At 46.8% G+C, this 27,324-nt stretch overlaps 1 protein-coding gene across 1 annotated transcript in view; it reads right to left on the bottom strand.

Annotated features, from left to right (window-relative positions):
- The window catches only part of CABLES1 (Cdk5 and Abl enzyme substrate 1), a 782,082-nt gene that overhangs the window by 445,515 nt on the left and 309,243 nt on the right, over positions 1-27,324 (bottom strand). The window lies entirely within an intron of this gene.

The following is a 27,324-nucleotide window of genomic DNA, read 5'->3' as shown; positions in this document are numbered from 1 at the left end:
TATGCCAGTAGAAGATGCAACAGTTTGTACTAGATGTTAAATGTGCCTGCTTCTATGAAAGAGTCAGTGAGCCCCGGTTGGAGCACAGAATGAAGCCAAACATTCCTATCCCCCAAATGCCAGTCACCTCCTTGGTACGGACTTCCCAGAATGAACCAGATTCTTGTTGTCCATCCCAGCCTGGGCCCTAAACCCACTCCCCGGTACTCAGCCAGCCAGGATTCTGGGTGGGTGGGCTTACGAGTGGGACTGGGAGTGCTGCATAGTTGACACTTGTATTGTCTTTATCTTGAGAGACAGGTTTTTTGAGAGACTTCTTGGGAGAAACATCGAACTTCCAGCCCTGCTCAAGCAATCTATTCAGTCCTCTGCTTGCTTATAAACATGTGCCACCTTGCTGTATGCCTCAGAATGCACAAAGCCTGTTAGGGAGGGTGGCGACGAGACATCTGCCACAATGCACCGTGCCGGTCTAATACAAGACCTGAAAACAGAATCTTAACCCTTCACCACTAGATATCCCCCGCAGTGGACTTTGTTGGTCTAATAAAACACTGGAACTACTTTTCTGCTCTACATTTGCCACACAGAGTGATCTATTGGAAAACCTGGAATTACCATATCTATTTTTCAGAACTATATCCAACACAATTCCCAGTGCTAGTCACATGGAAAAACTAGAACCAGAATTTGCAGTTTTAGGGGTTCCTGATGCTGGAAATTGCACTGCCAAAAAACCCTCACCATGTATTACCATGTAATATACTAGGTCAATTGGCACGAGAATATGCACTTTTCAGCCTTCCTGATGAGGTCTTGCTGGATACAACGCAGCTTGGAACTACATTTCCCAAGGTGGTTCAGACTGACCTAACGGAAATTAAGAACTATTGACCCCGGCACTTACACAGGGCTTTAGGGTGGCGCAGCACCCAAATCAAGTCATCCAGGACTGAAGGAAATTCTGTCAAACGTTGTAAAGGTGTGTTCAACCAACCCTGCAGTGTTCCATAGCGATTTCGGACATTTTTCCCCCCTGCAGTTCACTGCTCCACGTGAGCCACTGCTCACCAAAGCAACTCAAGGACGTATTGGAATGTATTCTTGTGAAGCAGATCAAGGCAGAATTCCATTCTTAAGCCTGTGCGGGTGGCCTCCTGCCTTCTAAAAGGGTCTGAATTGCTCTCTCAGGTCTGAAATTTGCAATTTGCCTTTTTACCGCTAAGCAATCTTGCTAAAGTAACAGTTGTCTTTTTTGATGTCCAGAAGGTGCAGAATTAGATGCCACAGCTAGCCCTCAGCCATACCTGCCAGTTCCTGGTCATCTCCTTCCGGATTTTTACGTATGTCTTTGGCGTCTGCATGCACGAGATGGTAAAGGACAACCAGCACTTCCCGGCACAGAACAAGAAAGAAGGCAGTGATATTAATAATAGATGATGATGTCAGCTAGCTCAGTCTACCTGGGCGAGACAAGTGTCAGATTTAACCTGGCAACAAAAGAACACCATAGATTGGACGTTTTCCTGTGGCCGATGTGAGCAACTGACTCCGTTTCTATACTCTCTTTACATTCTGCTGCATATTTACAACAGGAATACCAAACCTACAAATACAAGAATGCAAATAAAACCAGGCCTGGATAAGGCACTCATACCGATTTAGAACAAGTTCAAAGTGTTGTGCCTGCAAATAGCAACACAATTGAGATCCAAACAATCTCTGCACGGGTAAAAAGAAAGAAAAAAAAGCACAGCATGGAGGATTTAAACTCACAAATGATATGGTTAGGGCTCCCTTTATTGCCCTAATCTCGGCTACTACTATTTATCTGTTTGTACTACACAGCCACCCATTTATTATTTTTACATTTCACTGTACGAATTAGCAGGTCCTGGTTTCTTGATGAATTATAAGAACCTTTCAGGATAGCATTTAACATACCATTACCTTATTTGGGTCCACGTGAAATGGAAAACAGCACTAAAATGTGCTCCTGCTCAACTAATTTGATGTTATACTCTATGGTGGGTCAGAAGGAGGAGAGAGACTCCTTACTTCCATTTCATACTTGTGTTAATTTTAAAAAGGGGAACATGCCTAACTTTCCCTAAACTATGGGTTTCCCTACGTAAAACTAATTAGGGTGCCCGTCAGTCGTCCGAGAGTCAAAAATAAGTCCGGCTGCCATTAAAAAACGAACCTAGTCTGGCCCTACCAATGAACAAAACCAACTAAGGCACCGGAGAATGACTCCCTTCGCTTGTGGTCATCAAAAAGGGCTTTGAAGTGCATAAGGCAGTCACGTGATTCCAGAGTGAGTTATGGGTGTTCCAATGTACATTTTTATTAGTGGTCAGGTACATTTACCTCAATGAAGTAATCTGTTTCACAAGGTGGGAAGGCAGGACGAGGCTGTCAGCTGTTGGCCTCGCCAATGGCTGACTGCTCCATGCTGTATTAGCCCTTGTAACCATCCTGACTCAGCCCATAAGCGCACACACGCAACCCTCGCCTTCAAGAAAGGGACTCCAAGAACAGGCAGGGCTAAAGGGCTGAATTCAATGGCAGTGGTTTAAGGTTAAACAATGAAGCAGGTGTGTTTCACAACATGTAGGCGTTGCAGATGCACTCTGTGTTGGTGCAGATTCTTGTACTCTACAGGAAGACCTGCGCCCAGGGGTGTCCTGCACTGGGTGAGACAAAATGAATTCAGACAAAAGAAGTATCATAGGTCTCATTTTCTGAGTGAGGCAGAGGGAATATTTTGGAATGTATATTGCCCATGGAGCACTGCACTGTGGTATGCTGAATAGTCATTGGGAAAGTAACATCTGCGCTGAGTAAAATGTGCTAATTCTGGCATGTGGTAAGATTCTTGACATTCAAGACTACACCTACATTTTAGCCGAAAGAAATACCAGCTGTCAAGAACTCTGATTCTCCCCTGAGCATTAACAATGTTTAATGACAATCCGACCGAAAAAAATTGCCTGATGCAAGAGAAACTAAGTCCTCTCTCCAACCGATGACTAAAAACTCCACCTTTCCCCCCTTCTGAGCAAAACCATTAGCCAAGAGGTCCATATAGCTCTTCCTGAAGCGAAGCCTAGTTCGAAAACTTTGCCTGCCTCGGGTCTCTGGGCTTGGCTTCCAAAAACCCTCATAGCAAGAAAGCTGAAATAGCAATCCAAGACTCAACGCCCTGCCAAGGGAGAACTCTACAAGTCTACAACAAGCGACATAATACTTCGTTCCTGGAACACCAGGGGCTTTCAACACCTTATAGCCGCAGGGGATGTCAACCTGGGTGATTTCGACATCCTCCGCTTACAAGAGACATGGCTCACAAAAACCCCGACCCTTGATGGATACGAAGTAATTTTAGCTCCGGCAAATAAAAGTACAATGGGTCGCCCATCATCAGGTCTTTTAACAGCAATTCGCATCGGTCAAGGCCTACAACTGGATAGAATATTAGCAGCAAACCAATCTCTCCTGACTGTCCTCTTAACTTGGAAAACTAATCTGGAACTCCAGTGGCTACTTGGGAGAGCTCAAACGAGCCCGAAGATAAACTCGACTTCCAGCTAGAAAGAAACACACAAGGGAATAGACTTCGTCTTTCGGCCAAAGACATCAACGACCTGGCGAATAACTACAAAAAAAGTAGAGACGAAAACAACTCCAACATGACCGACTATGGTCCTCTGCTTACAGTGTATAAAAAGCCCAGCCTAAAGTCACACACATCTGCCGAACCTGCAAAACATACCTATGACATAACGTAAGTCGAGAAAAGACGGACCTATCGAAAAACGCTGAGAAATGCTGCAAAACTAAATAGCGACCTAGCGGAAACGGCCCGCCGAGCAGCAAAGTCCACATACCGTGCGTGGGTAAGAGCCTATCGACTAAACTTACATCAACAAGACTCAGAAGCTATAATTAACTCTATTTGCACTAAGAACCCACGAGAATTTTGGTTGCTACTCAATTCTACATCATCAACCAAAATTAGCAACATTGAAAATGTAATCGGCGAAAGATCTTGGAGGAAACACATTGAGGAAACTTTTAAGCTCTCGAGCATTGGCCCATTACCGAACTGCGAAGGAAACCCAAGTGATTGAGACAAACTTGATGACCTAAGAGAAATTACTGATCTAATAACTTCCCTGAAAAACTCTAGAGCTCCGGGACCAGAGGGCATCACTAACATCGATCTAAAAGCACACCCGGATGCCTGGGCCTCATTCATCAGACAAGTATTCGCTCGATGCGCCGAGTCAAAATCAATACCTATTTCATGGACGACTGGTATTATAATTCCAATCTACAAAAAAGGCGACATCACTAATCCTTCGAACTATCGCCCAATAGCCTTGCTTGACCCAATCGGAAAGATCTACAGCTCCCTATAGCTGAAAAGATTTCAAACTTGGGCCAACGACACCCCCTGCCATGACCCCTTTCAATCAGGGTTTAAGAAAAGCATGGGAACTTCGGTAAACATCTTGTCGCTAAGTATCCTAAAAAACAATGTAAGGTGGCCCAAGGCTCTATTTAGCGTTCATAGATTTTACCCAAGCTTTTGACAGAGTTGACAGGACGCTTCTATGGAACAAGCTGGAAGCTTGATCCTGTCTCCAAGGTATTTTGGAGCCTATTAAAGCCCTCCATACTGACACTTCCGTCAGAGTCCGATTAAACTCCAAAGGCTCGCTGTCATCTACTATCAAGACCCATAGAGGAGTCAAGCAAGGGTGCCCGTTGGCCCCTGCCATCTTCCTGGCATACATAGGAGATTACCAGTTTTCAGAAGCTTCAGTAAGATCTTTTCCTCCGAAGCTAGGACATCAAAGCTTAAGCAGACTACTCTATGCGGATGACTTGATCCTTGTTGACCAGACACCAGTAGGCCTGCAACGTCAACTGGATAACCTTTTAATATACGCCTCAACTAACCACCTGGAAGTAAACAAGGGGAAAACAAAAATACTTACCCTTGAAAGAACAGCAAGAATATCAGACAGAACTAAGTGGTTCTACCAATCGTCGGAGATTGAAAATGTGCAAAGCTTTAAATACCTGGGTATAACACTGGACAGTTCTAAAAAAGAAACAGCCATGCAGGAAGTTCTTTACCTAAAAACCAAACAACAGACCAAGGGCAAGGCAATCGACCAAAAACTTGGTCGATTTTCAACAATTCCAGCTATAAATTTCTATAAAATGAAAGCCGTGCCTTCCCTAACTTATGGAACTGAAGCTATGCTACTGCTTCCGCCTGACATCTGGCCGAAACTGGAAGCCCTCTTCTGGAGAACAGTACTTAGCCTACCTTCCTCAACACCAATATCATCGATTCGAAGAGAGTTGAGCCTTCTATCCTTACAAGGGACTATGAATTGTAATTCCCTGAGCTTATACAGGAAATGCCTAAATCCTTCGAGCCCACTGCTGTATAAACTAATACAAACAGAAATGTTATCTGGCAGAAACAAGGCGCTCCAAACCTGGCGAAAAGACAACCTCATACTCCTAAAATCAATTGAGAGTGATGAGGAGGAACTGCTTCGAAAACCGGCCAGGATTCTGAGGAAAATCAAAGATCTAGATCGGATATCGACCTTGTCAAAAGCATCAGAAAATAAGCTAACTCTTCACTTGCCTCCGAATAAAAAAAATGAATGAACTACAGAGTTATATTAGACAATTTTCTAACAAACAAGCCAGAAACTGCATCCTGCGCGCAAGGCTCAACCTCCTCCCAACAAATGAAATGAAAGCAACAAGAGGACTCTCAGACACAAGTGACTGCAGACTTTGCCACAAGATAAATGAAAAAGAAACAATACGCCATCTTCTCCTCAATTATGTGGCAACAGAGGAAATAAGGACAACCTACATGCAATATTTTGCGTCAGACCCCTCGCTGGACTCAGAATCTTGTTGGTGGTCGCGGATGATCAGTGGCGACAAGCCTAGGTGGTTAATGGCGACAACAAAAATATTACATGTGATGACCCAACTAGATCACCTTTCATAAACAACGACGCAACAAACGGCATTTGTAACTCCTCTTGAATTCTTGACAAACAAGAAACTTTGAATGGGTAGACATGCCCAAACAAGAAATCAGAAAAAGGGTCGAGGGCTGGCTGAATTGCCCTAGTCTCTCCCAAGAAACCTTTTTTAGAATAATGTCAGCGTTTTGTAAAAATCGTTCATTTGATTAAAACAAATAAAAAATAATTAACAAAAAATTAACAATGTTTAAAAAAAACAATACCTCAGAAGAACAGAATTGCAGTGCAAGTAATCCGCCCCCACCCCTCCCTGTCAAAGAGAAGAACACGATTTCTGCGTCAGACAGAATCGAAAACCATGCCCGTTTTGCCTCGTCTACTGTGCCCTCGATCCTATTAAGGACCACTCAGCAGCTCAACATGCAGTGAGAAGTGTCGCCAAATGCATGTTGGTTCCTGGGCCTATGATGGCGATAGGTGGGAATAAATGGCTCCACACTTGCATGCAATGGTAATATCTGCACAAGAAGCTGCAACTGGCAAATGATCGCATATCTGGATACACGAGGCTATTCCCGGACAGGAGGCGTCAGCTTGTATTCATAGCACACATGCACACTGACCTCTCCACTTTAATATTTTGTCTGCACGTGTCCTGAATCTGCCTTGTCTTAGGTGCAAAGTAAATCCCATGCCACTTTCTACTTGGTCGTTGATTATGTGACAGAGTCTGATTAGCAAAACTCCCCCCATTGGGACGTAAGCAGGCACTGGCAGGCAAGGGACGCCCAGGAGTGGTGCAAGGAACCAGCGGGAGGTGGTAGATGAGGATTTCACAATGCCCTCCTCCGGTCTCAAATCGTCATGGTTCATGTGATCTGGGTTACAAGCCATGCAATCCCTAACCCACCACCATGGGAATGAGAAGAGGAAAGGCAGGGTGCATCTAATTCCCACACAAAACCAGTCCCAAGTATGGCAGCACTCCCTATGTCTCAAACCATTTAGTTGTCCAGTTGCAAAGGAAGGCGCTGCATAGCCTTTAAGAAGTTTGGACAAGACTGGTGAAATAATCTCTCCACACCCCATTCCTTTGACTCAAGAGATTGAGCCAAAAAATAGCACTCTGGCTTTGACACCCATTTCCCACCAAACAATGTGTGTTGGAGTGTAATGAGGATGGGTTTCACTCTGACCAACAGTTAGCAAACGCACAGAATGACACTCTGGAGTGCTCATGTGAGCCTCGTGCCTCCCTGCCAACAAGCTCGACCTGTGCCGAGCAGGCACTTCCACCTGACCTCAAAAGGGCAGAAAAGGGGTTGTAAACCCATGGCTGCTGGTGGAAGATATCTAAACTCTATTACAAAAGGTGGGGTAACTATTCTCTTGTGGAGTGGTTTCCAGGTAATCATAATACCCACAAAGAAATGAGACCGAGCCAATCACATAGGCAGGGTAGAAAGAGGCTAGAACACCAAAAATGGGATACTTTGCTAGTTAATTAAGGTAATCAGGCGTACTGTATAAGCCCACAGTTTGCTGCAGGTAGGGACACAGTGGGGGCTCTGGCCTGGAGGCAGGACGAGTAGGAAAGGAGCCAAATAGATAGAATCTGAAAACCTTTTGAGGACTAGATCTCAGATATTAGCAGAGACCAGATCCAGAGAAGGAAAGACACATCAAATCCTCCTGACGACTATGTATCAGACTGCTGAGACAAGATCTAGAGAAGGAGAACGTGAACGTGAACGCCTGCTATGGGCCAGATCTCAGATGCTGGCTAAGGCAAGAGACCGCAGTGGAGGAAGAGATACTGGAAGGCTCTACAGACGTTGGTCAATGACGGTGACCTGTCGATGGTGAGTGAGAATATCAGTCTAACAAAAACGTTAAGCAAGGGCAAGGGGGGAATAAACACTTGTATAAGGAGTGTGATCAAGGAGCCATCCTCAGTATGGCATTTGCAGCGAGTTTGACGGTAGCTGGTGGAAGACATTGGACAGCAGATGGCTTTGTGTGATTCTGTGGCAGCAGGGGTGGAGTTACTGGCGTGTAGGTGGAGGGTTAGGATCAGCCGTGAACACAGCAGAACCAGAGGAGGATACAGCAGAGCCGGGGTGGAAACAGCAGAGCTGGCAGTGGCCTGGACCCTTGAAGAGCCGTCGGGATTCGAGTGGCTGTGTACGGAGACCTGTTGGCCTGGGGGAGCCCTGTGTGGCAGCAGTGCCTGGTTTTGGTCAGGGGTTTGATCCCACATGTGTGTCCAGTTTAGGCTTTTTGTTGCTCCATGTGTGCGGATCGCTGGCTTGTCAGTCTTTGCTATTTGGCGGGGTCCATATTGGGGGCCCTGAGGTGCTGCCTTTGCCATATGGAGCCTGTGCTGGGTCGGATGAGCCAACGCCTTACTCATCTGGTGTCGCAACAGTAGAGTATCGTCAAATGCAGCTGCAGACACACCACCACTCCCACAGTCAAGCACAGCACAGCTGCACGTCCACCGAAGTCTAAGGATGAGGGTTTTGTGCTACCTGGTGGAGTGGCCTTCCATTCTTCGTCCTGACATTTTGTAGCTGCTTTGACCGACAGCTTACCAGCTGCCACTTGTCTTTTTCCTTCGCTGTTGTGATATTGCTTCCATCTCTGCCTGCCATACTTTAATTTGCCGTCTTTTTAATCCCTTTTAACTTAAATGTTTTCTAGCAAATCACTATTTTGCTAGGCCCTCATATTTACAGTCAAATTGGTCCATCTTTACATTTCTTCTTTTTTGGTATATCTCTGTCTTTATCCAATTCTTCTGTTCTTTTCAGTTTTGAATTGTCATCATGTCTTATAATTGTACCATCTCATTCATTATGCAAAGCGCTTTGGTGTAAAGCGCTTTAGAAATCTAATAAATACAAATAACAACTTTAGTCCAGGAGGGTAAACAACAGATAGATGGCGATATCGGAGCCTTAGTCTGTACCCTAATCAGATGGAATACTTGCATGTATTTGAAACAAAAAGCAAGCTGGGTACTATATCCCTGTAAAGCAAGGAAGAGATAACCCACAGAATGTGTTGTGCCACATAGATCCTGGATGAGACCGGTATTTCTACCAAGAAATACCACACCATTGTACATCCTGACACAGTTGAGAGAAACCAAACACAAACAAGTAATTACAGAATGGCATCTATATATTAAAGGAATCATCCCAAACCTTTTCTATTGGTGGGGTGAAGTGAAGGGCGGCCCCAGGTGACTGGCCAACGTAATGTCAAAACCTAAGAAAGACTACAATCCCCATTGGATTAGGGACCATGGCAATTTATAGTTTACCCTCTCCTAAGACTGGTGGCCCAAGACAGCCCTAAGCAGAAATAGCCTCTTTTGGTAAGAAAAAGACCCTTTACTCATAAGTGTCTGCAACCCACAGCTCTACAGATGTTTCGGACTATGAGTACCATGAGAATCACTATTGGCTAGGGCTGACGGTAGACCCTTGTAAGTTTAACCGCACCCAAGCAGTCTCATGTGGTCTGGCAATCCTTCAGCACACTTCCCTCAAAAAACCAGAAAGAAGTGTAAAGGGTCTACCAAGCAGACAATGTTTAGCATTTTGGTAAAGAACGTTCTTCTTCTTTTCCAAAACGATCAATTCATAGCAGCTTGCCCACTGGAGAAGGCAGAATCAGCAAATAGATTTTTTTCTTGCTACCTCATTTCTCTCTAGGAATTTCTGGCTTCCAAACAAATACCAGGTAGTGTTCCAAGTCAGACCTCAAAACACGATTACGTTTTTAAGCTGCTTTGTCCCAATTTGCAATCCAAAGGCCTGTGATAATAAGCTCTGGTGAATCAGGTTCTTGGATCAATGATCTTCACTATGAATCAGAAGACACCATTAGCATGCTAAATGGGTCTAAAGAAGAATTTCAAAGAACCAAGAAATAATTTAAGAAATGTAAGAAAACGAAATATTGAGCTCTTAAAAAAATACTTATTTACCAACCAAATGGTCAATTTAAATGTGTTAATTTTTACTTTTCAATAACATGAAAACAAACTCGAGTAACGATGAAAGGTATTCATGGCTGTACTCTGTTGAGAAAAATGTGCTGCCAAAAGGGATTGCTCACAGAGTCCAACTCCTATTTACCTAACACAATCATATGAATACATGTAGCTGTTGCTGCATAGGAAAGGGAGGGAGGAGTTGTGAAAAAAGCTACTTGATATTAAAACACTGAAGTAACTTTAGATGCACTGCAAGTCTTTGCTCTCCAAAACCAAAACGTTGGTGCTCTGCTCCAACAGACAGTCGACACACGCACAAGCTAGAAACCTCACTGCAACCTAATAACGTTTAAGGTTGAGGGGTTGCTTAGAACTACTTGCAATGTAACAACAAAATGCAACACGGTTCATACATTATGACCAATTTCCATTTCCATAGATCGCATGAGAGCAATTCTTTTCCAGCATGATTATGGTCACTTCAGCACATCCCTGGATAAGTTCCCAACCCTGGTCAGCAGCATTTCAGATGGAATATTAGACCATTCCCCTATTGCATTGCTTAGTTATAAAGGTTTACCTTAATAGTAACACTATCATCCAAGGGAACCTAGAGGAATATACTTATATTTGATGCTTCTCTACCAGCCCGTCTATTGTCACAATGGCAATAAATAGTGTTACAGGGGCCAAAACCTAGCACTCGTAACTCACACTGAGCAAAACGGCTAGCTTTTAATTGAATAGCTTGTGAGGAAGGATTGACGAAACACATGAGGCAGAAATGGATCCCTCAACACCTTTATTTGTAAGCAACAGGATGGGTGTGAAAAACACCTAAAGTGACAGTGTCCTTCGGTAGCCCTGGTGTTTCTTGCCCTGGCCTGGGAGGGCAAGCATTGCTTTACCCCAGGACAGGGAAGGACCACACTTGAATCGCTTCCTCCACCCAGACTAGCTGAACTTGCAGGGGCACGGAGCGAGCGGCAACAAAGGTGTTAGATAGACTTACAGGAGATGGTCCAGGTACTGTTTTGGTTTTCCATGCTAGTAATAAGCCCCAGTATATGTGGGGAGTATTTTTTTAACCCGTGAGGGCAATTATATGAAAACACACCAAGCCAACATAACACGTCAAACTGAACTTCCCAACTCCTAACCCTTCAGCTCACCACAGCTGTTCCTCTAAAAATGGTGTTACTGAGTTAACCACCTTAGGGCACCCCCATAAATGGTGGGCCTTAAGTAGACCTCACACCCAAATTCCCTGGGCTCCCACCCTCACCTATTGAGCTCCTTCATTACCTATTCAAATTACATTTCTTTAAACAACTAATGGCAACTGCAGTCTGCACTAAATAAATGCATGATAAGTCAGTCTATATACAGTACATCTTGTCTCTGTACAGTACCTCTTTGTGCTGTTGTGTGTAGTAGCCCAACACAGGGCACTGTGACGAATTGAGGGATTCGGTCACCTCTCCCCAGGGGGGAGCCTTTCCTTGGGAGGTTAGGGAGGTGGGTATGCTATGCGATGCCATCCATAGAGGCAGAGGAAGGCGGGACCTCACCGGGAGAGACTCCCCCCCCATGGTGACAATGATTCCTGTTCCGATGAGGAACTCCCTTTCCAACCCAACCATGCCTATTCTTTTGGTAGAGCAGAAGACAAATCTACCTACTTTTGTTATTGTGGTAGTTTAGAAACAAACACGTACCTGTTGGGTACTGAGATGAAGAAACCCAAGGGTGTAAGAGAGTATGGTTCAGACACTGAGAAAGGACTCCCAAAAGATTTTGGGGAAGCCCCAGAACAGCGTCATAAAAGTGGGAGGATAGTGCATGACAGCGAGCGAGACCCAGGAGTTTCAAACCAGCTACAGGAGGGATGCTGGTGAGCTGGAGAGAATGCCGACATCCAGACAAGCGAGACTCACGGAGGAACAGGTGCCGAGAGAGTACTGTTGGCTAGATAGCTAATTGAGAGGCTATGAGGTGGAATATATACCCAGGAGCGACACACCAGTGAAAGGCGGGGGCTGATAAGGTGGAAGAGAGGAAACCCTTCTCTGAGACGAAGCATGCCTGAAAAGGGAATGGAGCAAAGGACGAGAGGTGTCTTGAACCATTGTGGCCAAGACAGAAGAAGGAGAGAGAACCCCTCTCTGTGCCAATAGCACAGAACGAGGAATACGCCAAAGCCTATTCAGAAAAGCAGCCGAGGCAAGCATGAGAGCCATCCATTCAATCAATCATACTCGTCCCAGTAACAATGAGTGTGAGAATCATTACTGGCTTAATCCCACTCACCCCAGTAAAAAGGAGAATGAGAATAACTCCTGCGCTAATCATACTTGTCCCAGTGAGAGGACCAGTAAGAGAATTACTATTTTGGGTATCATACTCGTCCCAGTGAAAGTTGCCATAATCAAGAGAATTACTACTGGAGGCATCATAGTCGTTCCAGTGAGTGGACCAGTAATCAAGAGAGCAAGAAACATCACTGGTATCATCATACTTATCCCAATGAGACGACTGATAATCAAAAGAGTGAGAATCACCATTGGGTTCATCATACTCAACCCAGTGAGAAGGCTAATAATCAACAGAGTGAGAAAGCCAATAACCAAGAGAGTGAGAAGCAATTCTGGGGCTATCATTGTTACTTTTTTAAGAAAGCGAGTGACCAAGAGAGTGAGAGTCAACCAGAGAAAGAGATTTTTATCTATGTTTATGAAAGACCAAGAAATTCAAAAACAAAGACGAGTAACTTTGATTAAACGGAACTTCCAACACCAGGGGAAGACGAAACCTGAGAAATGGGAAAATCCCCTTGACGAACTGAACAAACTTGTGCAAAAGATAGCTAAGAACTAACTGAGGATTTGTTATTAAAAAGGAACTGAGCTCAGAAAACTGATCCAGGAGAAGGGAGCCATTCTCGCAGACTTCAGTTAGGTTCACAATAAGCAAAACTGTGAACGCCGCCCCCAGCAGAAGGTTCTCCTGACTTTAGTTTTTTGTCTTCGTGGTAGGGTCAGCACAGTTTAGTTCGTTTTTTTTTTTTTTTAGGAAAACCCATAGATTAGGGAAGATTAGGCATTTTACTAATGTTTTAAATAAAAGAATCTTGAAAATGCCAACTTCTAGTCTGTCTCCTTCTTCTGACCTGCCACAGCCCTTACTGGTTAGTCTGCTCTCTTTTCCTACATGGCGTGGCTGGCTTTTCCATTTCCAGGGCCACATCAAACCATGTTACTCATTTTCCTCTGTGACATTGTTTTGGTTCTATACACCCCAGTTTTTCCTTTGTGGCAGTGCCTTGGTTTCTTCTAACTGAGCCGGGTTCACCTCGTGTGGGCGAGCCCCAGCAAGCGAGTCCTCACCAGGACCTGCCCACGTCCTGCATACCTGGGAGGAGCTGCCAACGTTCCTGCCGTACTCGTCCTTTGCTCCCTGGCGTGTCGGACGTAGTGGCCAGGGCTTCAGATAAGTTTGTAGTTTGCTGCCGGTCCCAGGGAGGCTGGAGACCTCATAGGCCTCTTGTCTTTGCACAAGACTCTGCACATGCTGCTTGGACTGGCGAGGTACAAGAATCTTAATTGCTCCGTCTGGCCCTGGGGGTGGGCAGAATTCCCTGCACAGGATCTCTTTCATCCACGTGCACATGGTCCGGGGCTTCAATCTGCCCCAGTGCCCCTGTATGGGCTCTACCGCTCCCGCCTTGCCTGGGGGCGCCCTTCTCACACAGCCCCAGATCGTGGTGCAGAGGCCCGAGATGGTTTCCTTTTTTGGCCTGACCCGTCTGCCCCCCGGGCGTCCCATACAGCTCCTCCGAGGCCATGTAGGAGCCCAGGCAGCTCCTGACATGCAGCCCAGGCTTTGAATACCCCAGACCACAATCGACATACACTGCCTGGTTCAAAGGATACCACATGAGCCTGGGAGGAGGCCTCAAGAGCAGCAAAAAAACTCCTGAGAGGGTTCCAACCATGAGGGGCTCTTGTGTGTCCTATGGTCTCCTCCCATGATCGTTACGTCCAAACGTTTGCGGAGCAGCAAGATCTGTCTCATTTCAGTTTAAATGGGAAACACTGGGGTCTTTGTTCAGGGCTTCCATGTGATTTACCAGGCCTGCCTGATGTCCTCAACGGGCAACATGACGACTTCCTGCAAAGCGCCCTTGTGCTTGGTAATCCTGGCAAAGTGACGATGCCCCAGACGCCACTGTGATGAATCTAATGGAGTCATCACGGATCCCCCGGTCGTAACCCGGTATCTCCCATTTTCCCATGAAGAAAACCCTTTGATACAGTGAGAAACCGGAGAGTATTCTCACTCCTAGGTCCCATGGATCCTCTTCTCTGGTGGCCAGGGAAAGGCCATTGCTCTTGGATCCCTAACCTGGGGGTGGATAAGCGAGGGAGGATTACCTGGGTGTAGGGACCTGGAAGTGAGGTACCCTTAGGAGAGGAATGGTATCCACCTTATCCTATTGAGAATCAACCCACCCCCTTCCCCGACCTTTATGGATTACCGTAGAGCTGTTCCCCCAATTTCCCCACATATGACACTTGAAAGTATTGGGACAAAGAAGAAGCAACAGAGTAATGAACACTATACCATTTCACCACTCTAGTACTGGGACGAGGAAGATGCCTACAAGGAATTATGGGGGTCAGGCATGTCCCTTAAATTATGGTCAGGCAAGTCTCATTAGCGATCCACACCTGCAGCCTGTCAAGGGGTTGCAGGTGTATAAAAAGAGACCAAAGAACCAGAACAATGAGCAACAGAGAGGCCTTTGTGGGAGAGACCAGCAGGGGACCTTGCTACAGAGGAGGCAGCCATGGTGGGGCTAGATGCGGAGCCCGGACACTGAAGACTTCCCAGAAGACTTCCACAGCCCGTAGCCAGTGGGCTGTGTAAGGTTGGCCAGTCTGGGAGCCTCAGTTACAGAGGAGCAGCAGCAAGAGCTGCGAGAAAGCACCAAGAAGAAAGAACGCCACCACCGTATGAAAAAAAACATTCTGCTGCGAACATGCAGGGCATGCACGCGGCAGGCAAGCAGACCTCCAGAGGGTGAGTTTCCTGGCTTCAGCTGTGAAGGAGAAGCAGAAGAAACCACTGGAAGGAGACGCCACACGCTGGTGAGTGTCAGGGTGGACACTGGCTCACTGGGGCGCTCCTGTGAATATATATTGAATACCAAATTGAATGGAACTTTAAAATCAAGCAAAACGAATACTTATTTAATACTGAACTGAATGGAACTTTAAAATTCAGCTAAACCAATGCATATTGAATACCAAACTGAAGGGAACTTTGCAAATAAGCGGCATGAATACTATTTTTTTTTTTTAATTGCGTTACAGTTTAAAGAAAAGACTTTTCAGAAATACATTTTAAAAAATTACACATCGTACAGATTAAAAACCAAACAAATACAAGAATTCAGAAAAAAACAGTAAGAATATAAGAAAAAAAATGAATCATTAACACAATTCATCAGGATAAATACATCTCTCTTTACAGTTTAATAAAACCCAAAACATTTAAAAATCGAAGTACCTGCAATTCCACACTTAGTTTATGCCCCAAGGCCATTGACTCCCAAAACTGGAGGGATGTGAGTCACTCCTCAGACAGCACACATCGAGAGAATTGTTTTACATGCAGGAACTGGAGTGCACCACATTCTATAAAAATATGTCTCAGAGTTTGCACCTGCTGAGAACTACAAAGGGTACACCCATGCAACAACTTCTCTCCTTTGGATGTTGCCCGGATCCCCCTCATCTCCCCAGTAATTATGACATTCATCCTACATCTTAGGAATTCTGTTCTCCACCTAGAATTAGGAATTCGGGAGGGATAGGCCGGTAAGATGCCTCCAGGATTATCCTTAATAGAGTGGGATTGTCCAATAAATGAGGAACGCATTGTATCTACAGTTCTGGCCCAGTCCCGGTCTATTATGGCTTTCTTAACGGCCATCGGATGTACTATGACATTCTCCAATGGTCTATCAACATTACACAGTATCTTAATTACAATGTCCTGCAATTGTGTCAGTATGGAGGGTGCCCACAACTGCAGACGTAGGGCAAGATCCTCAAACAAGGACTCTCTCTACCAATAGATGTCTGAAGTATAGAATAAATCTGCTACCCAGGTGGGCTGCTAGATATGTTAGACCATGCTTGTAGCGCAGGCTAGCCATTAGTAGAGATGCTGAAAGATTCAATACTCGCTTCCAGATGCAACCCTCTATCCTCACCCAATCTACAGACCCTGAGCGCGGATCAATCTCCAGGCCGTACAAGATTGTTGGTATCACTTTACTACTGTAGAAACGTATAAGAGGAAGTATAGAAAACCGACAAGTATCATGTGCTTAGTCTCTTCATTTGAGAACAGAGCTGGTCTGCCACACGATCCAATCTCTCCACAAACGGGACTATAGCAGGACTCGTGGTGAGCATAAATCCAAGATATTTTACCTCAGTACCCACCGGGCCTTATGTTCCGTTCATTTGCCAGTGAAATTTCAGGACTCTCTTCCCTCGTTGGTGAATACTTATCGAATACTGAATTGAATGAAACACTAAAATTAAGCATCCAAAGTGTTGAAAGGAATAATGGAGTAGTTTCTTACCTGTAACTCCATTTCTCCAGCGTTGGTATCTTTCATGGATTCACATGCTGTGAATATTCCCCATCGTCAGGCTGGGAAACCTCGGTCACTTTAACTTAGCGTTTTCCTATGGAAAACTTCAACACTTTAGTGTCCTATCAACGTCCTTTTTGGGTGCTTTAGTCCCCACCAGTAGGAGGTAGGATATGTAATCTATTCACAGCATGTGAATCCATGAAAGATCCAATGCTGGAGAAGGGAGTAGTTTCTTACCTGTAACTCCATTTCTTCAGCGTTGGTATCTTTCATGAATTCACATGCGCCCGTCGCCCCTCCCTGCAGGCAAACCTGGTTCAGGTTCCCTCTACTTTGGAGGTTAAAATCTGAAGGGAAGCCGCGGGGGTGGGGCTATTTATTGGCTCCTCTGTTCAGTGATTGGTTAGTGGAACACTAACCAATCACTGAACAGAGGAGCCACATGTCGCCTCCTAGTAAACCTAGATATCGCTGCCAAATGCACCTTAATGGAGGACAATGGCAGGCCCCCTTCCGCCTAATGCAACAGGAACCTGCTCTGGAGAAATGTTCAAAGGGTCAACACCAGGCCGGGCCTTACACCACACGCAAAATCTTTTCCATTTACTTCCGTATGAGATATTTGTGGACGGTGCCCTTGCTGCCTCCCAAATCCACCGAGAGTCGCGGGAAATACATAAATGGCCGAAGTCGGAATAGTCAGGAGCCAAGCCGTCAGGCTGAGGGATCCCGGATCGTGATGCCACACCTTGCCCTCGTCCTGAGACAGGAGATTGGGAACCGAATCGGCTCTTCCATCGACAAAAGAAGGAGATCGGAGAACCACGTCTGCCTGGGCCAGAACGGAGCCACCAGAATCATGTGGCATGGTATCTCTGAATCCACTGGAGGGTCCGCCGAATGAGCGGAAACGGGAGAAGTCATACGCAAACTGGCCCGTCCACAGGAACGAAAACGCATCCCCCAGAGACCCTGGATGAGCCCCTCTGCTGGCGAGCTCCCGGCACTGCTTGTTTTCCACTGTTGCAAAAAGATCCAACACGGGATGCCCCCATTTCTGGAAGATCATTGAAACCTGTTGCTCCTTCAGCTTCCACTCATGCATCTGCCTGAACATTCAACACGCCCGGCAGATGATAGGCCACAATGCTGATCTCGTGAGCCAGTGCCCAATGCCAACCGTCCTGCGCCTCCTTCGACAGGACCCTGGAATGTGTGCCCCCCTGTTTCCTTAGATAAAACATTGTGGTGTTATTGTCCGTCAACACCCTCACCACCCATACCACGTATACGTGGCAGAAACGACTTGAGGGCCCAGTGTACCGCTCGCAACTCGAGCACATTGATGTGGTGGAACATAGATTCCTCCCAAGACCACAGGCCCTGCACCTGTGAATCGCCAAGATGAGCCCCCCATCCTGTCTGATAGGCATCTGCCACAATCGTAAATTCACTCCAGCTCCTGCAAATGCATGCCCCGTAGCAGACTGGCCGTGCATGTCCACCAGCGAAGAGCGTCCACCAGACTTCTGTTGACCACCAACTTTTCCGACGAAGACCCACAACTCTGGGCCCACGGGTCTGCTTGGAACTCTTGCATCGGCCTCATGAAGAGATTACAATTTGGCAGCAGCGGGATGCACAAAGCCATGGCCCCCAGTAAGGACATGTAACTTCGGACCGACACCACTGTGCCCTCCTTCTACCCGCCTGCCCTTTGCAGCAACTTCTTGATACGCCCGGTGGAGGGCTTCACCAGATTGTGCCGGGTGAGAAACTCCACCCCCAGAAACACCAACTCCTTGGACGGCGTCAAAAATGATTTTTCTAAGTTGATGGCGAATCCCAGTCATTGCAAAAGCTGCATGGTAGCCACGAGACTGTCTTGCGCCCTCTCCGATGACGAACCCCTCACCAACCATTCGTCCAGGTAGGGGTATATATGATGATCTTCCCGTCAGAGGAATGCTGCCAAACACTTCGTGAACGTCCTGGGAGACGACTTCAAACCAAACGGGAGGACACGAAACTGGTAGTGCTCCTCGCCGACTACAAACCGCAGAAAATATGCTCCCTGTAGATCCAACGACGCCAGAAATTCATCCGGCTGCACCAACCTCCTGAAGAGTGAGCATCTTGAACTTCAGGCGTTGCAGAGTCTTGTTCAACGCCCAAAGGTCCAGAAAGGGCCGCTACTTGCCGTTGGGCTTCTTCACTCTGAAGTAGTGGAAATAAACCCCTTGGCCCCGCTCTGCCACCGGTACCAGTTCTATTGCCCCTTTTGCCAGCATGAGAACCACCTCCTGCCGCAGGATTTGAAGATGCGCTGTAAGACATACACCAGTGGAATGGGTACCGTGGGACACTTGAACTCTAACGAGTGGCCTAGACACACCGTGTCCAACACCCATCAATCTGATGTTATTTTTCTCCACTCGTCCACGTGCATAGCCACCCTGCCCCCTAGTAGATTGTCCATAAAGCAGTCATTCTTGCGGTTTAGCTTGCCTCCCTTTAGATGCTGAGGACTGCAAACCCCTTTTCCGCTGAGCCTGGAAGTCTCGACTTTTCTGCGCCGACTGGGTCGACCGTCGATACCCTTGCGAGGAATAACTGGATCGACTATAACCACGGTCCCTGGTGGAAGCAAACCGGGCATTACCTGAAGCATCCTGGAACGGGCAAAAGGAGAGAAAGGAGCACCCATTCTGTAAGGAACCTAAGGACTTAGCTGTTTCCGTGTCCTCCTTCATCCGTTTCAGGACTTCATCCATCTTTTCACCAAACAAGTGCTCCCCTTCACAGGGCATGTCGATGACTTTGTATTGTACCTCCTGCCGAAAGTCAGTGCATTTTAGCCAGGTCTGTCGTCGAAGCACCACCCCATTGTTAATCTGCTTAAACCCCGACTCTGCCAGGTCCACGGCAATATCTATGCTGTGGTTGGAGGCCTCTTCACCCTCATGCACCAACAGCATGGTGTCCTTGCGGTGCTGCTCTGGTATATGTTCCAGAACAGGAGCCAGCCTATGCCACGATCGCCAAGGTATTTGCTGCCTTGACCGTCGTCACTCCACCAGTCAAAACCTTCTTCCCAAAGGCGTCCTGCCTCCTGGCTTCACCGTCCGGAGGTGTAACGCACTTGTGTTGACTTCTGGCCTTCCCTGCTGGCCGCCTCCGACACCACAGACTCGGGTGTGGGCTGTGACACCAAGCATTTTGGGGTAGACTCCGGAGCCTTGAACTTCTTTTCAAGCCGACCCTTGACTGCCGGCTCCGAGAAGGGATGGCGCATCGTGCGCAGGCCCTCCTGCCACACATGGTCAAGAATAGGCACGGAGAAGACACTCTTCCTTCACTTGCCCATATGATCGAACAGGAAGCAATCCTTCTGCTCCTCTTCCGGTGCCATTCCAAACTCCACACACGCCTTAGACATCATGGCGTGGAACGCCGCAATATCATCTGGTGAGGATGGTTGCGCCGGACTCTGAGGTTGTTCCACCTCCCCATCCGTATCCCACGCATCGTCCCTCGTCGGCAAAGACGAAACAGTAGAAAAAGTGTCCTGCGGAACATTCTCTGGTTCAGACTTTGGCAGCTGGCTTTCTTCTGGATACGACTGTGGACAGCCTAACCCCACCAGCAATGGCACTGGCAACCGTGCCAGAGTAGACTTCCTTGGTGGTACACCAGGCACTTAAGACCACCGGCACCACCGGATGCACATTCGGAGGAGGCAACCTCGCATCCAGCTGCCCCAACAACGACTGCAGCGTGGACAGTAGTTGTAGTGACAAGAGAGACTGTGGGTTAACCAGTGGATAATTGGCCGTACCAGCTCTCATTCCACTCGACGTCGAAGCCCCCACACTTTGTAGCCCCAAAGTCGACGAGCCCAGCACATGATCCTGGTCGTCATCAACCTCCGATGACACTGAAAAAGTCGCCGGATCCTGATGCAGAATGTTGTCAGGAAGAAGAGAATCATAGGCAGAAGACTGCCACGCCCCGCTCGTCGACAACAATCCTTCCATTTCCACTTATCCTGCCCCGTCGACTTCTGGCCTACTACCAGAGCCCTTGGAATGGTACGACCGACCATGCTTGGACGAAGAAGCACGCGTACTCTTCGACAGCTGCTTACTCGAAGAAGACTTACTGCTCTTCCCCACCTCTGACACTGGCAAAGCAGGACGATGTTTCTTCGCCGGAGGCTTGGCCGACGCCGCACAGTGCTGTTCCGCGGACTTCACAGCCCGCTCAGAGGACAGACTCCGGTCCGACATCACATCTGAAGCCGGGTACGTGCCCTCATTGAGCCAACAGATAAGCCGCTGATTACGGTCCTTCAGAGTCTTGTGCAAGAACCCCTGACAAATCTTGCAGGTGTCCGCCTAGTGATGGGGGTGAAGGCAGTAGAGGCAATCCATATGGCTGTCACCTTTGTACATCTTCTTCAAGCCACAAGTAGTACAAGCCCAAAAAAGAGACTTCTTCTGAGCCCCTGAAGCCATCGTAGCTCTCGGTACTAAAACGCACGTGCACAAACACAAAGAACACAAGGTGATCCCAACAGTTTGGAGACGGTGGAAATCTGAAGGGACGCCGCGGGGGCAGGGCTATTTATACCCTACGTCCTATTGATGGGGACTAAAGCACCCAAAAAGGACATTGATAGGACACTAAAGTGTCAAAGTTTTCCACAGGAAAACGCTAAATTAAAGTGACCGAGGTTTCCCAGCCTGACGACGGGGAATATTCACAGCATGTGAATGTTACGCTCACCTGACTCCCACGGAGGCGCAGGCCTGGTTTGGAGTGCTGTTGCCTCTTCTATGGTGAAGCGCAGGACTCGGAAGATGGACAGGACCGGACCTTCAAATCTGGCTTGTCTGACTCGCAGAAATATCCTTCTGTGTGTGAAAAGGGAGTATTAACAATCTGCGGGATAATGTGTAAGCCTCCCACTCCCTTCTCACCCTCCACGAAACCCTTCTGTGATTCCCCGTGAAGCCTCACCTTAGGGTCTGAAAGGACGAGCTCTTCATCCTGCTTCTGATGCAGGGGCGCGTTGTAATCCAGTTACTTCACTGGATCATGGATTGTAGAGAGTTCAAGTTTGCTTGACCTTCCCGGTAAAGTACTGTGAGAATTCTGTTTATAAGTATGAGCCCGAAATAATAATTGTCCGTTGTCTCTATTTCAGGTGCAGAACAAAGATTCCGAGATGAGCAATGGAACCGACGAAGGAAACTCAGGTGAGTTGTTTGATGAGAGGTTCCTTTAGTGTCCTTGCATTAATGCACTAATGCTTGTGTCTTTTTTCCCCATAGGGGCCGGGGTTCGGAAATGCCGGAGATATGGCACCGACCCGAAGTGAAAGGTGCAGTTCCAGTAGATATCAGGTAAGTCTTTAATGAGCGTTCAGGTAATGTTTTAGCATTCGCTCACTAACGCTGATGTCTCTTTTTCCCCTTAGGGGCCGGAGTCTGGAAATGCCAGGATGCGGCACCGACCCGAAATGAAGTGGGAATGACCCAACAGGTAAGTCTTATGATGGCAAATTAAGGTTTTCTTATTCTCTTCCCTAGCTCACCTTTGTTCTTGTCTTTTTCTGCCTAGGCGCTGAAATGTGCTTGCGGATCCAGATGGTCGCTGATTAACATGGAGGAGCCTAGTAAAGGTGAGTGGAATGCGGCGCTGCAGCGATCGATGCGATGTGCTTTTAAAATGAATGTCTTCCTTTTCAGGATCGTCGGTGAAATGTCTCCGGAATGCGGATTTAGCAGGTAAGGACTCTTCTTTCTCCTATTCTCTTTTCGTCTCTTCTCCCTTTGCAGGTGTTCCAGGATGCTGGCGGGCGTGGCAGAAGTCAGGATACAGGAGCAGACACGGTGAGCGTCCAGCTGCTAGATGCAGAACAACGCAAAGCGTGAGTTGCTGCTTGGGCGTGGCTTAAATAGCCTTCAAAGTAGTTCCAGGTATGTATCCTTCCTCTCAGGTATGTATTCTTCCTCCGGCCACACCCGTGTGGTTAAGTAGTCCCCAAAGAGAAAGTAGTCCCATTCAGGCCTCTAGATGGCCCGGATGTTGCAGCATGGTCTGCATCAGGTAGGTTTACACCAAGCACCTTTAAACACAAAGTCATCTTTTATGAGCCTGGCGCCTCTGGCGCCAGGAGTGTTGTCCAATATGAGCCTGGTGCCAAAGGCGCCAGGACTGAGTCCAAAGGGCCCCTACTTGAGGCTGCTGAGACTTCCCTCGGGGACATGATGTCTGCCTCTGGGGTAGCTGGGCCTGGTCTGGCTCCTTGGAGGTAGGCATCATGACAGTACCCCCTCCCAAGGCCCCTCCCAAGGTTGTTCTCTCCGGGGGTTTTGGCTTGTTTGGGAATTTTCAGTGGAATTTTTGTATTAATCGCGGCGCGTGTACATGGTCGCTTGGTTCCCAAGATCTCTCCTGAGGTCCATACCCCTTCCAATAAACTAGATCGAAGAGTTTTGACTTTAACACCTTGGAATCCAATATGTCTTTAACTTCAAATTCTAATTCCCCATCAATCTGAATTGGTTCTGGTGGTTTGATCAGTCTGGTTCCTGGTTGCACCGGTTTCAACAGTGAGGCGTGAAAAACAGGATGAATTCGCATGTTCGCTGGTAGATCGAGTTTAAAGGCCACCGGGTTGATTATAGCTTTGATGGCATAGGGTCCTATGTATCTGGGGTTGAAAGTCTGCGGTCCTTTGAGAGGTAAATGTCTAGTTGCTAGCCACACCTGGTCCCCTATTTGGTACGGAGGTACTTCACTTCGATGTAAATCAGCATTTTCTTTGTACTTTCTCTTGGCTTGCTGAAGACGAGTCGTAGCTTCTTTGAAAGCTCGGGTTATCGTGGAATGCAAATGATCTACCGCAGGCATTTCCAGGTTTTGAGGAGGGTCCAGGTCTGAGGTTCGAGGATGATGACCATACAAGGTGTAAAAAGGGGTTTGTCCTGTTCCAGAATGTACAGAATTGTTATATGCATATTCTGCGATCCAAAGAATGTCCTTCCAATTGCATTCAGATTGGTGCAACATACACCGAAGATATTGTTCAAGGGTTTGGTTAGTTCTCTCGGTTTGGCCATCGGTTTGGGGATGGTGACTGGTGGATAGTCGTACATCAATTTGCACCAGTTGACAACATTTCCTCCAAAAATGGGAAATAAACTGGCTTCCTCGATCTGAGACTAATATGGATGGAAAACCATGCATACGAACTACGTTCTCCAGAAATTCCTTGGCCAAGATGGAGGCTGAGGGTAACCCTTTTAAAGGGATAAAATGGGCCATTTTGGAGAAGAGATCCACAATCACCAAGTTAGTGTTGTATCCATAGCAAGGAGGCAGGTCGGTAAAAAAGTCCATCGACAAGGTGTGCCAAGGTGCCGGTGGAATATCCAAAGGTTGTAGAAGACCGCCTGGTCTTTTCTTTTGACCTTTATTTTGGGCGCAAACTCCGCAAGACATCACAAAAGATTTTATGTCTTTTCTCCAGGATGGCCACCAGAATTGTCGTTTGATCTTTTCCTCAGTTTTAGCAATACCAGGATGTCCTTCCATTAATGTATCATGATAATGGGCAATAACGAGTTCTTGCAGTTCTTTGTTAGGCAGAAAAAATCGCCCCTGGAAATACGGTAAATCGTTATTAACGGAAAAGTGTGACCCCTTTTGGCTCCATTCTTGTAAGGCTGTAGAGTCTAATAGTTGTTTAACTCGAGTTTGAACGTCCTCAATAGTTTGTAAAGAGGTCAAACCCAAGATTCTCTGTTCAGGTATAATTGGTACAGGTTCTAAGCTCGAATTTGTTTCTTCCATCCCAATCCGGGATAAAGCGTCCGCTTTGCCATTCTTGCAACCAGGGTGATATGTGATTACAAAATCAAATTCCGCAAAGAATAAAGCCCATCGGAGTTGACGTGATGATTGGGCTTTGGCCGTCTTTAAATATTGCAAATTTCTGTGATCTGTAATCACCATGATGGTGTGTCTTGCACCGAGGAGGTAATGACGCCAAGCTTTGAAGGCGGACTTAATAGCTAGTAACTCCTTGTCGGTGATTGCGTAATTAATTTCAGGAGCAGAGAATTTTCTGGACCAAAAGGCTACATGATGTAGTTGGTTAGTTATTGGATCCCTTTGAGACAGGACAGCTCCCATGGCTAAGCTGGATGCGTCGGTTTCTACAATGTAAGGGAGATCTGGGTGTGGATGCTTCAACACAGGTGCAGAGGTGAATTTAGTCTTTAGGTCTTGAAAGGCCTGTTCTGCCTCATGAGTCCATTCGAAGCGTTTATTCTTCCGTAAGAGAGCTGTGATGGGTTGGACCACTCGAGAAAATTCCGGGATGAATCTTCGATAAAAATTGGCAAAACCAAGCATGCTCTGAACCCCCTTCACAGAGCTAGGAGATGGCCATTTGAGGAGGGCGTCCACCTTTCGCGAGTCCATTCGGACTCCTTTAGGTGTCAGGATGAATCCGAGAAACTCGACTTCTGTGGTATGAAAAACGCATTTTTCGAGTTTTGCAAACAGTTTGTGCTGGCACAATTTTTCAAGAACTGCCCTGACATGTTTTCTGTGATCGGATTCCGAAGAGGAGTACACCAGGATGTCGTCGATATATACGATGACACAAACATCAATAAGTTCCCAAAGAACATCATTCATAAAGTATTGAAAGGCGGCAGGTGCGTTGCACAATCCGAAGGGCATCACCTGATATTCAAAGAGCCCATATTTGGTGCAGAATGCAGTCTTCCATTTGTCGCCTTCTTTTATACGCACCAGGAGATAAGCTCCCCAGAGATCTAACTTGGTGTACATACAAGCATCTTTTACCTGGTCAAGAAGTTCAGGGATCAGAGGCAGAGGATAACGATTCTTAATCGTTATTTGATTTAGGGCGCGGTAGTCAATACATGTTCTAAGGTCGCCTTCTTTTTTCGGCACGAAGAACAGAGCTGAGGAAACAGGAGACTTTGATGGGCGAATATAACCATTGGCAAGGTACTGATCTAAATACTGCCGCAAATGAAGGTTCTCCGGTTCAGTAAGAGCATAAATCCTACTGCAAGGCGGTTGAGCATTGGGTACCAGATCGATTTAACAATCGTACGACCGGTGGGGAGGTAACGTGTTGGCCTGTTCTTTTTGGAAAATGTCTTGGAATTCTTGGTACTCAGCCGGTAGTTGTATAGTGGCGGAAGTTACTGAGGCCAGGCCCATATTTGGATTGCTTGGATAACAAGTTTGTTCACAATCAGGAAAGGTTATTCTCTTTGCTCGCCAGTCTATTCGAGGATTATGTGTTTCTAACCAAGGAATTCCTAGAATTACTTGAAACTGTGGGGCCTTGATTACGTCAAACACAATAGCTTCCCGATGTCCATCCTGACCCACTAGTGTCACTTCTGTAGTGGAATGAGTTACCGACCCTGAAGCTATTTCGATTCCATCAACTGTAGTAATGATATCCTTGTTAGTTTTCGGACGGAGAGGGAGATTAATCCTGTAGGCCAATTCACGATCTACATAGTTTCCAATAGCTCCACTGTCGATGTATGCCTTTATAGCATGCAACCGCCGAGGCTGTTTCGGATCCACGAGGACCATTGGCATGATGAAATGCGAGGTCAAAGAGTTTGTTTTCAAGCCCGGCAAGTGGACCTCTACGCTTGTCGGGCTTGGTCGTTTCCCGAATCAGGTTCTGTTAAATTGTTGTCAGTGGCTCCAACCACCTTCTTAGGTGGTTTTACCGGACAATCTCGTAGAAAGTGACCAGAATCTCCGCAATAGAGACATAATTGCTTTTGCCGCCTTCTCTCCCGTTCCTTCTGCGTTAACGGTCCTTTAACTCCACCGATTTGCATAGGTTCTGAAACGTCGGTACTCTTGGGGTTAGCGTGAGTTTTGATCAACACTCTGGTTTCAAACTTGGATCGATCTGCTTTTCTATTCTGAAGTCTGTGATCACGTTGGACCACAAAGTCTATGTACTCCGCGCAGGCTTGGGGTGGATTTACTATTTGGGCTAGCACGTCTTTAAGTTCTCCACGCAGACCTCGATGAAATAATGTGATCCTTTTATTCTCTGGCCACCCAGTTTCCACAACCAACCTATTAAAGGTGGCGATGTAAGATAAGAGATCCTGGTTACCCTGTTGTAAGGATAGCAGTTCGTTGTCTAGGGCCTGTCCCTGAGAGTGTCTAGCAAATAATCTTTCCATGCTTGCCTGGAAGCCTTGAAAATCCTGGAGAATTGGGTCATCTTGATTTACTAAAGGAACTGACCAATCGGCAGCACTGCCGCTGAGATAAGATAATACAAAAGCTACCTTGGTCTGGTCATTAGGGAAGGCCCCAGGTCTGCATAGGAAGTGTAAGCGACATTGGTTCATAAAAACGGCATATTCCTTGGGGTCCCCAGCAAAACGTTCAGGCGGGGCCAAAGGCATGTTTCCAGGTAGATTGATTTGTACCGGGTTATTCGAAATCATAGAAGTGGGATTACCCCCGGAACTAGGTAAAGGAGTTTGTCCTGCCTGGCCCTGCAACAACCGTTTGGC

This window comes from Ambystoma mexicanum, chromosome 5q, assembly GCF_040938575.1.
Source record: "Ambystoma mexicanum isolate Mex_15411 chromosome 5q, UKY_AmexF1_1, whole genome shotgun sequence".
Taxonomy (NCBI): domain Eukaryota; kingdom Metazoa; phylum Chordata; class Amphibia; order Caudata; family Ambystomatidae; genus Ambystoma; species Ambystoma mexicanum.
The sequence above is the reverse complement of the archived record's forward strand: the minus strand, read 5'-3'. Positions and strand labels throughout refer to the sequence as shown.